This window comes from Genypterus blacodes, unplaced genomic scaffold (genome assembly GCF_046128005.1).
Source record: "Genypterus blacodes isolate CSIRO-AG114 ecotype Tasmania unplaced genomic scaffold, CSIRO-AGI_Gbla_v1 ptg000037l_1, whole genome shotgun sequence".
NCBI classification, from domain to species: domain Eukaryota; kingdom Metazoa; phylum Chordata; class Actinopteri; order Ophidiiformes; family Ophidiidae; genus Genypterus; species Genypterus blacodes.
Window position 1 is genome coordinate 3,970,676 of NW_027466850.1, and position 15,857 is coordinate 3,986,532.

Below are 15,857 nucleotides of genomic sequence, written 5' to 3' on the forward strand. Positions count from 1 at the left end.
TTATGCCGCCTGTGTGTGTGTGTTTCCTCATACTGTGGTTACTGAGCCCCTCAGGTAGCAGAGAAGAGAACAGTGGACCCCTGTTGACTCAGACGGTTGAGTTCATGTGAAACGAGCACTTCAGTTAGCATACCGACAAACTCATTTAATACAGCTGCCTTTGTGTTTTCTTATAAAGCGTAGATCATTGTGATGTTACCTGCTGCACCTCACCTGCTCATGCTGCAGACTGGACATGAAGATGTAGTCAAATAAAGGACCAATACTGGAACAAATTGGTTCAAACCAAAACAAAGATGTTTCCATTACACAATAGAACTAAACAGTTCTGATTTCTGATGTTTGAAAATGTGACGACTGGTTCAGTACAGAAGATGTTGGTGGGCTTTGTGTGCTTTGGTAAACAAGGATTGTGAAGTTTGTACACTTTGAAGGGAGTTTTGATGATGTCCTCCACGTCTCTTTCTCACATGTGTTACGCTCTCTTAACATACAAGCCACACCGTGAGATTAACATTAAGGAGAAGTGACGCAGGGCCAAAATGACAAAGCGTCTTGTTTCCCAGGGACCAAACTCAGCTTGGCTCTCACATCAATGCAAACACAGCAGCAGAGTTGGATTAGATATGTGAAATTCCATTGGGTGCGGCTGATTGTGCACGTGACAGACGGTGGTTTGTTTTGTCGTAAAGGCAATTCAAGATAAAAGGAGGGCAAACTCAGCACGCACCTGCGGCGAATACACAACTACACAGGCTCAAAATAGATCAGTATTACAAATGGCAAGATGCAGTATGAGGCAAGTAAAGCGGACATGGGTGTCCCATGCTTCTCTTAATCCGCAGCATTGCCGAGACGTGTCACCCACACAGTATGGGTACCTCCTATGTGCATAACAACATAAGTGCATGTAAACAGGCGGTTTGTGGAGGACATGTCTTCATTATGCACAGGAGACGTGTTAGTCATGAGGGACTCTGTCACAATGTTTAAGTCAGTGGCTGTAATAACACAGACACATGCTGTCTCTCACTTGTCTCTCACTTGTCTCTCACTTGTTTGTCAGCTGTCCTTTCACATCTCTCTATCCCGTTTGTCTCTGTCTCATCCTTCGGCATCGGTCTGTCCTCTCATCACTGTGTACAGTACAGTATGTCTCATGGTGGCGCACTGATCCACTTTAGCTCCTCACCGACATTTATCATGTTCCAACCAAACGAGGTGATGATAATGGTAACCATGGTGATGTGGTCACTTACACTTGGACACAAGTTGGAAGGCGCAAAACATAAAGTAACGTAAACAAACGGGACGTAAACAAACGGCACCCACAAAGAGACAATAGGAGGAATCATTTGTGGTGCAGACAGGAGGTGCAAAGGTTATGAGTGCCAGGATGATGAGGGAGGAAATAGGCAGTGGAAGAGTGTTTGCACTCATTTTGCAGAGTAGTGAGCAGCACTCTGGCCAGCTATGAGGTCACTGAGGTCAGTAACAGTGGGAGCTTTCAGGTGGGCAGGTGAGACAGGAAGCAGAGAAGAGGGACAGAGCAGGACTGACCCCTAGTGGCTGTGATGGCACATGGCAGCGTCTGGAGTTGAATATGTCATTACTGTTTGCTGAAAACATTAGCATCATAAATCCATTAGATCCATGTTCCATCTCACCTGGTTCCCATAATGTAAAGAACCAGCTGAGTCACATCTGAAGTTTGGCTGATTCCATTACAAGCTGCAGAGATTTGAATGACAGATGAAGACGTGACAGAATGAGTCAGACGGTAACCTGCGTCTGTCTTTGTCACTGTCAGTATTGACTTTACCGCTAAACTTCTGGACTTGTGGACACTTGGACATGAGGGCTGTTGGGTAAACTATCCCGCCTCATGTTTCAGAGACTCTGTTGGTTTCTTTCTCTTCATATGTGACACTCTTCACATGACTCAAGGATCAGCTGCTCACACTGACATCTGCACATCTGCTCACTGTCTTTACCTGGGAAATGAAATATGAAATGATCTCTTCTGGGAAGCCTTGTTACACACACTCTTTGCTCTTAGACCCTGGACTCACTGACAGCAGGTGAGGGCAGAGTCAACAACCTCTCAGTGACCCAATTGGTTGCTGGTATTTGTCTTTGTTTTTTTACTATTTGTTTTTATTGAAGCAAATATTTTACATAACATTGCGTATACATTCATAGGATATCTTGGAGATCATTTTTTATAAAGAAAGAGGGGGAAATGAGAGAGAGATAGAGAAAAAGAAAGAAAGAAGGATGTATTGTTATTACTATTGTTGTTAAACTTTATATGTAGACCCTGAGGTAGATTACAAATAGATTGAAATTGAAACAGCTGGAGGCCACTGCCGCCGCAGGTTGTGAGAACACGGCACATTAGTGTGGGCGCAGAGTCCAGGATGGCATCGGTGATGTTGGTGCGATGATCTCATAGGTACAGTTTTTACAGGATGATGTCAAACAGCAATGTAGGCTAGTGCAAATCGCATCATAGGTTGTGGTTAAGAGAAGGAGAGAAGAGAGGTTGCTGTTATTTGTAATCCTGTATGTCCCAGATCCCACTGCACCTCGTCCACGCTGACTCTTCTGCTTTGTTAAATCTCGGTGTTCCCTCACTGCCTGTCTCTGCCTGCCTTTGTCACGCCGTCTCTCTCTCTCTCTCTCTCCAAACCCTTCAGCTTGAGTGTGAAAACATGGGTGGTGGATACTCACAAGAAAATGTCAGTTATATGTCTCGTAGCTTTTATGAAGAAGCTGTAAAGTCCTCATGCCTCCTCCCAGATGTTGGCATAGATGAATCTCTGCTGAAGTACTCTGGTGTGGACTCCAACGCTGTGCTGCAGAACTACTCTGATGAGCTCTTTCACAAGATCCCGGACTACGTCCAGACTTTGGGTGATGCTGTGGCTCCGCTGACGGCGATCCCCAACGCTGTGGGCCTTGGAGCCTTAATGCTGTCGATCCTCATGGAGACCATCATCAAGTCAACGTCCAAGAGAGAAGATCCTAATATGTACGATCTAATCCGACGTGTGTTTGCTGAAGAGAAGGCCTCAAACGTCCGGGATGATATGTTGGAGTTTCTCAAGCTTCAGAGTATGTTCATCCACGACGAGCAGCAGTTATTTGAGGAGATTAAGGTTCTGGAGAGGCAGCTGAGGCGCCACATGACCACCTTCACAAGCTCACTGCTGTATGATGGAGAGATGAGCTCCAGGGCCTTCAAAATGTGGAATAACGGAGCCTCCTTCCACGTCCAGATGTTGATCCATTTGGCTCGACTGAATACTCAGAATGACCAACGCACCTCTGACTTTCACACCATCAACAAACTCATTGATATCTATTTGAATCAACTCAACACATTGATGGTAAAATTCAGAAGCTACTTTACCAGCATGACTACAATGGATGAAGTAGTTCCCTACAATTGGTTAGTAGGAATCATTCCTTACCCTGCATACTGTTACGTGAGAAATCGTGATACAAATTGTCAAGCTGAACATCGACAAAGATCTTACAGCGGTCCTTGCACAGGTGCTCCTTTGACTGATTCTTACGTCAACCACATCTTCACCAAACATGGAGCAATAACGGGCCTGAGGAGCCATTTTACTGACATGCAGACCAACCTGAAACGTCTCATCAACCAACATTACACCTTCACTCTGCCAACAAGGAGCTAAGACACCATGACCAATGAATCACTCACCTGAGACTCGATATCTGTAGTTTTAAATGTATTTAGGTGAGATTCATCAAGTAGAGTCATTACACAAATGGAAGAAATGTGCAAATAAAGATGAATGGTTGTTTAATGTTTTTATTTTTAGATTGATTCTCTTTAGTTTTTAGCTCTTCGTGTGTTGATTGCACCAACTACCAAAACAAATTTCTTGTGAGTGAAAACCAACTTGGCAATAAAGCTCCTCTGATTCTGATTCTGAGTCTCGTCACCAACACTGAGCCGTTGTTCTGTTCTGTGCTGTGCTGCCCCCTGCTGGAGGATCTAATCCAGCTCAATAAAGCCCAATAGCCTGAGTTCATGTTTTTCAGCTTTTGCTTGTTCTTCTCTCATCTGCTCTTGACTGTATATTTGTCCAGAGTGGAGTTGGCACAGTGAAATCCATGTCATACATTCTGTGATTGCAGTTTCCTGTCCCCTGTCTGTCGCTCTGTTGAAGCTCTATTCCTGTGTGGTTCAGAGGCTCTGGTGCATGCAGGGAGACGCTCGGCCCACTCAGTCGGAGGCCCAGCTGGAACGCAAATGTGTTCTACCTTTTACACAGGAGAAGGTAGAGTGACAGGCGAGGCGTCACACAGAGGGAAGATGTGTGTGTGTCTGTGAGCTCAATGTGAAGAATCCTATAAACAGCAGAAATGCCACAATCTCTCACTGTAACTGAAGGGAGGGAGGGAGGGTCTGAGGGTCTGGAGGGTATGTCACAGTGGCTCTGTTGTTCCTGTCAGACACAGTGTAGGGGGCAGAGCAGAGAGCTGCAGAGAGTGAACAGGAGCATCTCCACCTGCTTCCACTGAGGTCTTAACTTTATCCCTGCTGATTCCCCGATGCTACAGCGCCGCTCAGTGGCCAGTCTGGGTTGTGGTCTTTATTTTAGCGAACCTTTAGAGAACCTTCGTATTCAGCTTCTAGCACTCATTTATATTTTATATCCATTTACAAAGATCCTGGTAAAAACCTTGGTACAGGAACAGCTGGGGATTAAAGGGTTAATAGACATTTTTAACTTTAAATGAATTATTCAGAGTGACTGCAGCCTCGCATACAAACGCAAAGAGTTAATGGACACAAACCGCTGAGCTGCTGCTGAGGAAGGCCAGAGCTGTGTGTGTGCGCGTGTGTGTTTGTGAGAGTGTGTGTGTGTGTGTGTGTGTGTGTGTGTGTGAGTGTGTGTGAGTGTGTGTGTGTGTGTGTGTGTGTGTGTGTGTGTGTGTGTGTGTGTGTGTGTGTGTGTGTGTGTGTGTGTGCGCGTGTGTAAATTAGGAGACATCCAGAGTGGACAGCAGCACTTCATTCTCATTAGCCAGTCTGTCTGTCCATTAGTGAGACAGGGGCTCACACCTGATTGGGCAAAGTGAGGGATCATTCTGCTGTGTGATTGGCCAGAGATAAAACTACCTGGAACCCCTGAGGCTGATGTTCACACACACACACACTCATCTTATTACATATGTGCATTGCTTAAGGCAATTGTGTGTGTATGTTTCCTGGATGATCAAATGTTCCCACTCACTCTCTCATTTTATCACTCACTCCCTTATTCTCTCTCTCTCTCTCTCTCTCTCTCTCTCTCTCTCTCTCTCTCTCTCTCTCTCACTCTCTCTCACTCTCCCACTCTCACCATCCCACTCTCTCAGACTCCCACTCTATATCACTCTCACTCTCTCACTATATCTCACTCACTCTCTGGATCACTCTCTCACACTCTCACCCTCACCCTTACCCTCACCCTCACTCTCTCTCTCTCTCTCACTCTCTCTCTCCATTTTCCTCTCTCTCTCTCACTCTCACACTCTCTCTCTCAAACTCTCACTCTCTCACCGCTCACTATCACCGCTCACTCTCTCACTCTCTCACTCTCTCGTCACTCACTCTCATCGCTCACTCTCTCACTCTTTCACTCTCTCATTTATTGCTTGATCTGAACAGGAGCCTCAGAACTGGAGCAGGAGGAAGATGTGAGCTGGTGAAATGTGGGTCACAACCCAGAAATCAGACGCTGATATGAGTGAACAGGAGGCAGAGGAAGGTGTGAGCTGGCTGTCAGAGTGGGTGGAAGGAGACGAGAGGAGGCAGGAGGGACGGGCAAGAAAAGGGAAGGAGAGAGGGGCAAAGGACACAAGGGTGGAGTAATGACAAGAGAGGCCAGGGGGCAAGGAGACAGGCGAGGATGTGAGGAGACAAGAGTGTGAGGAGCCGACCAGCTGTTTGACTGGCGGGTCTAGAGAGTGGGAGAGGCGTGTGTGTGTGTGTGTGTGTGTGTGTGTGTGTGTGTGTGTGTGTGTGTGTGTGTGTGTGTGTGTGTGTGTGTGTGTGTGTGTGCGTGTGCGTGTGTGTGTGTGTGTGTGCGTGTGTGTGTGTGGATCAGCCAGAAGGGTCCACCCATAGTGAGCCATAATAACAGTGAGTGAGAACATGATGTGGGGCTGTTAGCTCTCTCTCTCTCTCTCTCTCTCTCTCTCTCTCTCTCTCTCTTCTCTCTCTCTCTCTCTCTCTCTCGCCTCGCTTCAGATGGTGTTTGTTTCACACGCCGCCGCCCGGTGAGCCTGGAGGATTGTGGGTAGACACTTTGGTTCCACATGCACTCTGAGGCATCACTGCTTTCCCTGCTTGTGTTTTTTTGCAGTTTGTTGCTCAATCTCAACATCTAACCTTCTCACCATTTCTTTCCAAACAGCCTCCAACACTCAGAGCAGAGCAGAGCAGAGCAGAGCAGAGCAGCTGTTCTTGTGGCGCTGCAGACGACAATCTTTCATTTGTCATCTATTGAATTTGCACTTGATGATGCTGGGAGGAATCTACAAAAAATAAATGAGATAAAACAGAAAATCATACTACCACCATTCACCACACGGGGGCTTGAGAGTCCGTCATGGCCTCAGTGTGCTCACCTCTGACCCTGGACCTGCTGCACCATCGTGCCTTGGGGCCTCTTTGGTACATTAGCCACCATGTATGACAACAACTGGACCAATGCTGCACATGTGGTGTGTGAAGACAACACACACACACACACTTTAACAGACAACTGAGTCCCTTTAGCCTGCAGGACAGAAGCTGATCATCACTTTGTGCCTCTCTATGTTTCAGACCTGATCAGAGCCTTCAGCTGCTGTGAGGCTGAAACAGGCGTTAGAACATCCAAACAACTTAAACATGTGACTGTAAATACAAAACAAGAGGCTGAAAGAGACCGAGATTATTCTACAGTGATCTGGGTTATTAACGGCATCTGTGTGTGTGCGTGCGTGTGTGTGTCTCTCTCTCTCCCTCCCCCCTCCATCCAACCCTCTCCTCTGTATCTTCTGAGTCTGCGCAATGGGGACTTGTCAAGTGCAGGGGAGAAACCAATAGCGCTCCTGCACTGGAACCGGGAGAGAGAGAGAGAGAGGGAGAGAGAGAGGGAGAGAGAGAGAGCGAGAGGAGAGGAGAGAGAGAGAGAGAGAGAGAGAGAGAGAGAGAGAGAGAGAGAGAGAGAGAGAGAGAGAGAGAGAGAGAGAGTGAGAGAGAGGAGGGAGGCAGAGGCAGACATCACACACTCTCCCTCACACTCACACACTCACTCACTCACTCACACACACACAGAGAGAGACGGGTCCACTCCGCAGACGGGATGATGCAGACGCGGGCGGGCTGCTGCTTCCTCCGGTAAACACGCAGATCCAGCAGGCAGGAGCCCGGACTCAGCATGGCGACGGGCGGCGGGGGAGGAGGAGGAGGAGGAGGCGGAGGAGCAGCGCGGAGGAGAAGAACCGGGCTCCCCGGGATCTGCTGGAAGACCTGCTACTTCCCCATCCTGTTCTGGGTGGTTTCCGTGTGCGGGGAGGAGAACACCTTCATCGTAGAGGTGAGAGTGCAGCTCCCCCTCTTCCTCCCCCGGTCACCTCATAAAGGATCTTCACTTAGAAATGATCAATGAAAGCGCGTTATTGCTGCTTTGTTGTGAGGAAGGTGCCCCTGGTGCTCCGGCTGCTCCTTGTGCTCCAGCGGCCCCTCTGGCTTCACCTCGCGGTTTGTTTACGTGTCTCTATTCGGTCCGCATGCTCAGCTGGAGCCTCAGCTGCTCCTCCGGGCTTTTGGCTTCAGGGAGTCCGACACTCAACACCTCTGCTCGGCTTATTTCAGACAATCACACGGCCTGAATCACCGCTGTTACCTTGAGGTCCTTTGTGTCGAAACCTGAAGCTCTCAGTGTGTTTGGTGATGATGCGATGAAGCCACGCTGTCACATAAACACTCTTCATCCTGATGGAGCTCCAGGTCTCCTCCTCCTCTTCCTCTCCTCATCCAAATATAGCCTCACTCCATCATTTATGGAGGAGCAGGAGTTAGAGGAGTGTGTGTGTGTGTGTGTGTGTGTGTGTGTGTGTGTGTGTGTGTGTGCGTGCGTGTGTGTGTGCGCGCACATTCCCATCCATTGTCCCAGTGTGTAGGGCTGCATGCTGCTGGCCTTCATGCTCCTGCAGGGAGTTGTGTGTTATTGTGTGTAACCATGTAAATCTGTGACCATGTGGCTGCTAAAGTCTAGTGATGAAATGTGTGATAGCCAGGATGCTGAGTGTGTGTCCCTGTGTGTGTGTGTGTGTGTGTGTGTGTGTGTGTAGTAATGCAGTGCATTACCCTGGGGGGCAGAATGGGGCTGCATGTTAGTGACGTTTTTGCCTGCTAGTGACACTTTCATTCAGACAAAGGAAGCTGCCTGTGACTGAGCGGAGCGGAGCTGAGCTGAGCTGAGCCTGAGTACCACGCTGCACAAAGAAACACACACTCCTGCACGCTGCACAAAGCTTCAGGCTGCACAGTCCTGTATGTAACGCCATCTAATGAAGCAGGCGTGTAGGTTTGTGAGATACGTTACGTGTGTGTGATGCAGACAGCTCCTGTGTCTCATCTGTGGCTTTCATGTGTTCGTGGTTCTTCATATGATGGCGCCGTGTGTGTCAGGAAGCGTCTCCGTCCTCTAAACGCATCTCCACCTGCTGTTGGCTGCTTTGTGTCTCAGCGTTCAGCCTCAGCCTGGATCAGGTGCTCCTGACTGAAACCTGATGGGGATCTGAAAGCACCTCCCTTGTTGTTGTTATGCTTTATGGAGAAGGATGAAGATGTAGCTCCGCTGCCTGCTGCTGGCTCCTTTGTTGGGTTTGAAAAAAAAACACATGCGTACACACACACACACACACACACACACACACACACACACACACACACACACACACATACATGCAGTGGAAGGATTTCCGAGCTCAGGGACGCTGTTAACAGTGTTTTTACATGGCGTTGTGCTTGTGTGCCTCTTTGCTCAGGAAGCTTTTAAGAGCCACAGAGTCAAAGCGAAGCAACGAGCGCAGAGCTCAGCGAACGTGTGTGAGACTCATTGAGTTGATTCTCTCTGTTAGGCTACGACTACTGATCTGTGATGTAGCAAAGGACGAGGTCATCATTAAAACAGGTTGAGGTACAGAATGAGGGCAGTGATTGAGAGCAACCACAGACTGATATGTGAGTGAAACTTCACTGAAATAAGAGGCTTTGTGTTCTGTAACGTCTGAATTACGCTGCTGTTAGGAAATACAAAGTGTGTTAGGGGGAAGTTACATCCCTGAAGACACACAGAGACAATAGCAAACACACTGATTGAGTTTTGCCTTTAATAGCAGTGAGGACAAAGACTGTGATGATTGAGTTCATGTGAAGGCACTGGGTGATGTGTTCAGGTACAAACAGGCACATTGGTGCTGAGGTTTGGAAGCAGAGGTCAGCTTCAAGTTAATCAGAGCAGTGATCACATGACCGCCTTCATCCTGCAAAGGTGTTGAGTTTAAGGTTTTGACCCATTTCACAGCTGCAGGTGTGTGAGCTTCATGTGAGCAGGACTATTGTTCATGTTCTCAGTGTTCCCAACCTGAGCACCAGCCAGGTAGGAACTTTACTGCTGCCTTGCGTGTTGTTAAATCTCTGCATTTCAGTGTGTGAGAGGAGCTGTTGAATTGACTCTCTGGAGGTGTCATCATCTCTGCTCCGCAGCTCCGACGGCTCAGTGCTGAGCCGCGCAGTACCGTACACGTCTGAGCGCCTCACACGTTTGACTTTGTAGCGGTGACACGGAAACATGCATGTCTGCTTTCTCCTCCTCCAATCAACAGGGGAGGACGCGGCTCGGGAGGGAGGTGGGCGCCGCGAAAACACAGATGGCTGGTTAGCAGACAGAGTCGAGGGAAAGGGAGGGAGAGAAAGGGAGGGAGAGGGAGGGAGAGGGGAGAGGGAGGGAGGGAGAGAGAGGGGAGAGGGAGGGAAAGGGAGGGAGAGAGAGAGAGGGAGGGAAAGGGAGAGAGAGAGAGGCAGAGGGAAGGAAAGAGGGAGGGAGAGAGAGATATAAAGAGAGAGAGAGAGGGGGGAGAGAGAGCGAGAGAGAGAGAGACAGAGAGAGAGAGTGGGAGAGAGAGAGGGGGGAGAGAGAGCAAGAGAGAGGGAGAGAGAGAGCGCAAGAGGGAGAGAGGGGGGGGAGAGGGAAGGAAAGAGGGAGGGAGAGAGAGATAAAGAGAGAGGGAGAGAGGGGGGAGTGAGAGCGAGAGAGAGGGAGAGAGAGAGAGAGAGAGAGAGAGAGCGCAAGAGGGAGAGAGGGGGGGAGAGGGAAGGAAAGAGGGAGGGAGAGAGAGATAAAGAGAGAGGGAGAGAGGGGGGAGTGAGAGGGAGAGAGAGGGAGAGAGAGAGAGCGAGAGAGAGAGAGAGTGGGAGAGAGAGCGAGAGGGGGAGAGAGAGCGAGAGAGAGGGAGAGAGGGGGGAAAGGGAGAGAGATAGAGGGGGAGAGGGAAGGAAAGAGGGAGGGAGAGAGAGATAAAGAGAGAGGGAGCGATAGAGAGAGAGAGCAGGAGAGAGAGAGAGAGAGAGAGAGAGTGAGAGAAAGAGAGAAAGAGAGAGAGAGAGAGCGAGAGAGAAAGAGAGAGAAAGAGAGAGAGAGAGGCGTACAGTTCTTTGTCTGACTCACTCCTTCGTCCTCTTTGTCTGTTTGCTGTTTACACAACAGTTCAGATTTTTCTTCTTCTTCTTCTAGAGAACATTTCATTTCTGGCAGCAGGTTGTTTTCTGTGGATGTGATGCAGTTTTGTTTTCTCTCTTAAATGGAACATTACTTACAGGGATTATCTCTTTAACGCTATAAAAAGATTGATTCGGCAGTTGATGAGTTGATAAACAAATGATGAAGCTGAAGATGACTCATTTGCATCCAAAGCATTTTCCTCTCCTCTCTCAGGGTGTCTCACTGTAACCTGTCTGTGGGTTACTTCAGGTGATCTCAGGTCTCACACACATGGAGGGGATGAGTCACATAGAGAGGCTTGATTGATAAGTTCTGAGCCCAGTAAGGTCCAGGTTTATTTTTCTGCGTAATTTCCCCACAACTTAACACACTTCTGCCAACAAGCTGGCGTGAGTTTGTCTCGTTTGGTTTGTCACGTCCTTTTCTTCATCATCAGGCTGTAGTTGAAGCTTCTCTGTGTGTTTGTCAGGAGGTGAACATCTGAGTTAGCACTACGATTACAATACAGGAGTGAGGGTTGTTGGGATTGATACCAGGCCATTACTGTCTGTATGCCATGCGTGATGTGTTGTGCGTTATTTTCATGCTTTCTGATGAAGAGGAGAAAGAAAGAAGGAAAGGAGAGAGAAACGAAATGGAGTATGACAGTGGGAGAAGGGGAAGGAGAGATGGAAGTACAGACACAGTGAAATGGTTGCTTCCTGCGTGTTGTCTTCACTGGGTGCTGGTGATGATGATGATGATGATGATGATGATGATGACTGTGCTCCTGAGAACAATAATGGCCTCAACAGTAACGCCAGTGAGGATGAAGACTGTAGTGGAAGGAGTGAGGACAGGAGTGATGCCTTGGTGGAGGAAAGGTAAACAAAGATGAAGATGATGAGGATGAGGATGATGAAGATGATGATGATGGTGATGATGAAGATGATGATAGTGGAGCCACGTCAGCTGCAGATTACCATAGCGATGGTGCAGGTGGTGACAGTGAAGGATGAAGATTCTGAGCCAGTGTTGGACTTCCTGTTCCCCTCCTCTGTCCCTGGGGGAGGAAGCTGCTCCCTGGGGTGTGTGAACACGACATTACACCCCAGAAATGGCCTAATGAGCTGCACTTACCCGAGATACGTGTGTGTGAGTGTGTGTGCATATGTGTGTGTGTGGACAACATAGTATGTAATGACTTACAATTAGTAGAAGTCTGAAGCGTTTCCTTCAAACCAACAGCACGTTTCTATTTTTACGCTCACAGCCCAGCGTGCGCTCAAATCATTTTCTGATCGACTTCCTCATTGTTTTGCCGTCCTTCCTCTCCTTCTCTCTCTCTCTCTCTCTCTGTCTCTCTCTCTCTCTCTCTCTCTCTCTCTCTCTCCCACCCACGGACATGTTACCAGGCGATGTGTGCAGGCTGCAGCTGTGAAGAAGAAGAGGAGCTGTCACCGTGCATTTGATCAGCGTGTTGTGCAGATTGTTTACCACATCTTGAAGAACAGTTTTGAATGTCATTACCAGCACCAGAGCACCGGGCTGGAGGTTTCAGGCTGGCACTGATCCATATTGAAGAGCTTTACAGTTCACTTATTCAACCATAATAATAATTAGTAGTATTCAGTAGCTACAATTCATACAAGTACTATTTCACGGACAGATCTACTACTATACTACCCTGGCATTTATTACTGCAGTTTGTTTTTGCATCTCTGCTCCTCTTCACAGTGAGTCAGGAGTCCACACACACTCTTTAACTCTCTGTGGATAGTTTGGTTACTTTGAGGCATTCTGCAGTATAATTAGCAACATGCTTTGCCTTTTCTTTGCTGTTTCCTCTTATTCTACTATTGTATGTTGTCCTCACTGATTTATGACCTTGTTTACTGCGGCGTGTCATCTCAGAACGGGACACACACACACATGCTGACGTGTAGCTGATGTGTAGTTGCTATGTAGCTGCTGTGTAGCTTATGTGTAGCTGATGTGTTGCTGACGTGTAGCTGATGCAAAGGGATCCCTGTTTCTCTTTATGTATAGCTGTAAATCTTTCTGACAGAACTTGTGGAGATGCTTCAGTGCCTGTGTGTAGCCGAAGCCTTCACTCTGCCTGGCTGCTGACACTCACTACAGTTGATTACGTCAAATACTGCAGTGAACCACCGCTAATCACTTTTTATTTATCCAGTCTGAACAAGTGACTTCTGTTTTCCATGAGTCTTCATCAATCCTCTGAGCCTGATTGTTAAATTCTTTCATGCTCCTTTATTGCTGTAATGAAACACACACTTACTGCTCTGATCTACAGTCTGTGAGAATAATCCTGGATTAGTTTGGTCCGCTAAAACTCAGGCTAAGGAAAATGATTTCACTTATGCTAACATCTTAAATCAAACTGAGCCCTGAAGCCGGACGCTCCATCATCAGCTGATACAATGGAAGTATGTGTAAATTAGCACTATTGATCTCACTGTGTTTGCTGTATTTACATTTGTGGCTATTTGCTTTTTTGGCTCAGGCTGAATCTGTATTCTCAGCTTCATCTGCATAAAGGAGAGCGAGAACGAGACTGGAGTAGATTGTGATGGTGCACAGGGGAGTTTGTTCAAAGGAAGAGATGCTGGATGATATTGGGAGAGATGAAGGAGGATAGAGAAGAAAGGACAGGAAAGAGGAATAAAACAAACAGCAACGGCCAGAGACAATGCAGGAGGGAGAAGCGAGAGAACGATTCTTCCATGCAGGCAGCAAAAAGGTAAAGAAAAAGGATTAACTTCAGGAGAAAAATAGAAAGAGAGAAATGGAGGCGCAGCAGATGAGAGATAAACGTGTCCACAGTCAGCAGGCAGCCAATAGAAAAGGTTTCCAACATGGCAGCTGGAGCCTGAGAGGCAGAGATGAGGAATATTTAAAGACGTGACCTGTTTACTGCATCGGCTTCACGGGAATCACATGATCTGCACATCTGACGGGATTGGACGTCGCCTATTACTTTCCATAATTCATACATTGTCTGTATGTTATGTAGTGGAACACGTTAAGTTATTACTTCACAACGGGGTTGGGCCTCAAACCTGCAGCAGGAAAGGCTTTCATGTCAACGTAGAGCTGGGATTGTGTCGTCAGCATGCAGAGAAGGTCAGCAGCAGGTCAGAGAGTGCAGCTCGTATTAAAAAGCAATATCAGAATATCTATTAGGAGGAAAGCAGCTTGGAGTTCCATGAGAGCAGCGACAGCACAGGAAGACTCGCAGCATGACAATTTACTGATCAGTGTTATTTTGAAAATGAAGTGACTCCTGAACTGGCATGGCTCAGCAGACTGCTGCAGTGTGTAGAGCTCCAGACTCTAATCAGAGGGTGCAGAGTTCACGTCCCTGTTCAGATGTTGCTTTATTCTGCACCAGCTTCAAACTTAACAGATTATTCCTCTGCTTTGGATACAAACTGTGTTCTTCTTCCTACTGTGGGTTAACAATCACATCTCTCTTACTCACTCACTCACTCACACACACACTTAACTCCCTTCTGCAACAGCCAGTCCTCCATAGCAGAGACTGTGGCAGCCTTAAGAGGTTAATCCTGATAGTTATTGATGATTGATTGATGCTGCAGCAGCGTCACAATAAACCTCTCCCCTTATTCTAGGACACGTTCTGAATTGAAGGAGTTGAATCTCAAACGTCACAGCGATCTTCAGGCCGGAGTGCTCATAACACCGCTCCCCTCCAGATCCGTCTCTCCACCTTCTCTTTCTGCTGCATCCAGCCGTCACATTCCTATTGATGTGTTGATCAATCTGTTGGTCCGTCCGTCTGTCTGTCAGTCAGCTCTGATGATACGCCTGGCAGCCGTCTCAGCAGCGCAGCCTTTTGTTGCCGGGAGTTTGACGTGATGCTGTACTAATGTGGCTGCTGTGTTGTGATTACCGTGGTGATTCCGCTCACTTCACTTGTCATTCATATTCATAGTGGGTGTAGTGTGGATTTTATGCTAATTGAGTTTTAGTTGAAGGCAGTGAAGTATGTTAAAGAAACAAACCGTGTGAGTAATAGAACTGTCTAAAGTGCAGAGATGTGTGCTCCAAACCCTTCTGTTGAGATCTGCACCAAGGTTGATGGACCAAAATGGAAAGGATTTGAAATTATTGTTTTACTACTAAGGTGATCCTAATTCCCTTTTAATTCATATTTGGACAGAATCACATGACAAAACCTGCATTTGTAACTTATCTTTCAAACAAATGCCCTCTTAACAGGCTTTCGAGTGTTTACCAGGCCTCAAGACTACATTTCCCATGATTCATTGCTGTGGTCGGTCAGTGGTGATGTCATCTCTAAGCGTTTGGAAGTTGGTGTGTTTGGTGTACAGACATGTGGACACAGAGGAGGTACAGACTTTTTAATACTTACCAAACAACCATGACAGACACACATCTGTGGCTCCTCACACACGGTGAAGCTCCAGGTTCAGTGACTTCAGCTGGTTTACTCCTGAAGCTGTTTCTCTCCAGCTTCTTGTTTTTAGCTGCCAACTACTTATCAAAGCTACAGTCAAAGTGTGAGTGTTGCACTGATGTGTGGGGTTGATTTCATAAAGCTGTGCTGTCTGTGGAAAGGCTCTCTGCTCCGTGTTCTGCAGTGTTCTGCTTGTTGTGATGTTGGTTGCTCAAAGTACAAAGAGCCCAGCGTGCAGTGATTCATGGTTTCACATGGCAGGAAATAAAGAAGAGCAGGGGGTTTAGAGGGATTCTACCTGAATGTGACTGAAGGTAAAACAGTAACACACACACACACACACACACACGCACAACAAAGACCAACAAGGCCAGAGAGACAATACATCTGTTTATACACACATGTGGAGTACTTTAGTGTGTAAGTGTTATCTTCTTCTTCTTTTTTATTTTGAAATAGATTTGTGTGTGTGTGTGTGTGTGTGTGTGTGTGTGTGTGTGTGTGTGTGTGTGTGTGTGTGTGGAGCGCTATAGCCTTAAATCATCTATATCCTGGCAGCTATTGATCGGTGTGTTCCGGCATGTGCCCAGGGACATTTACTGTGTGTGTGT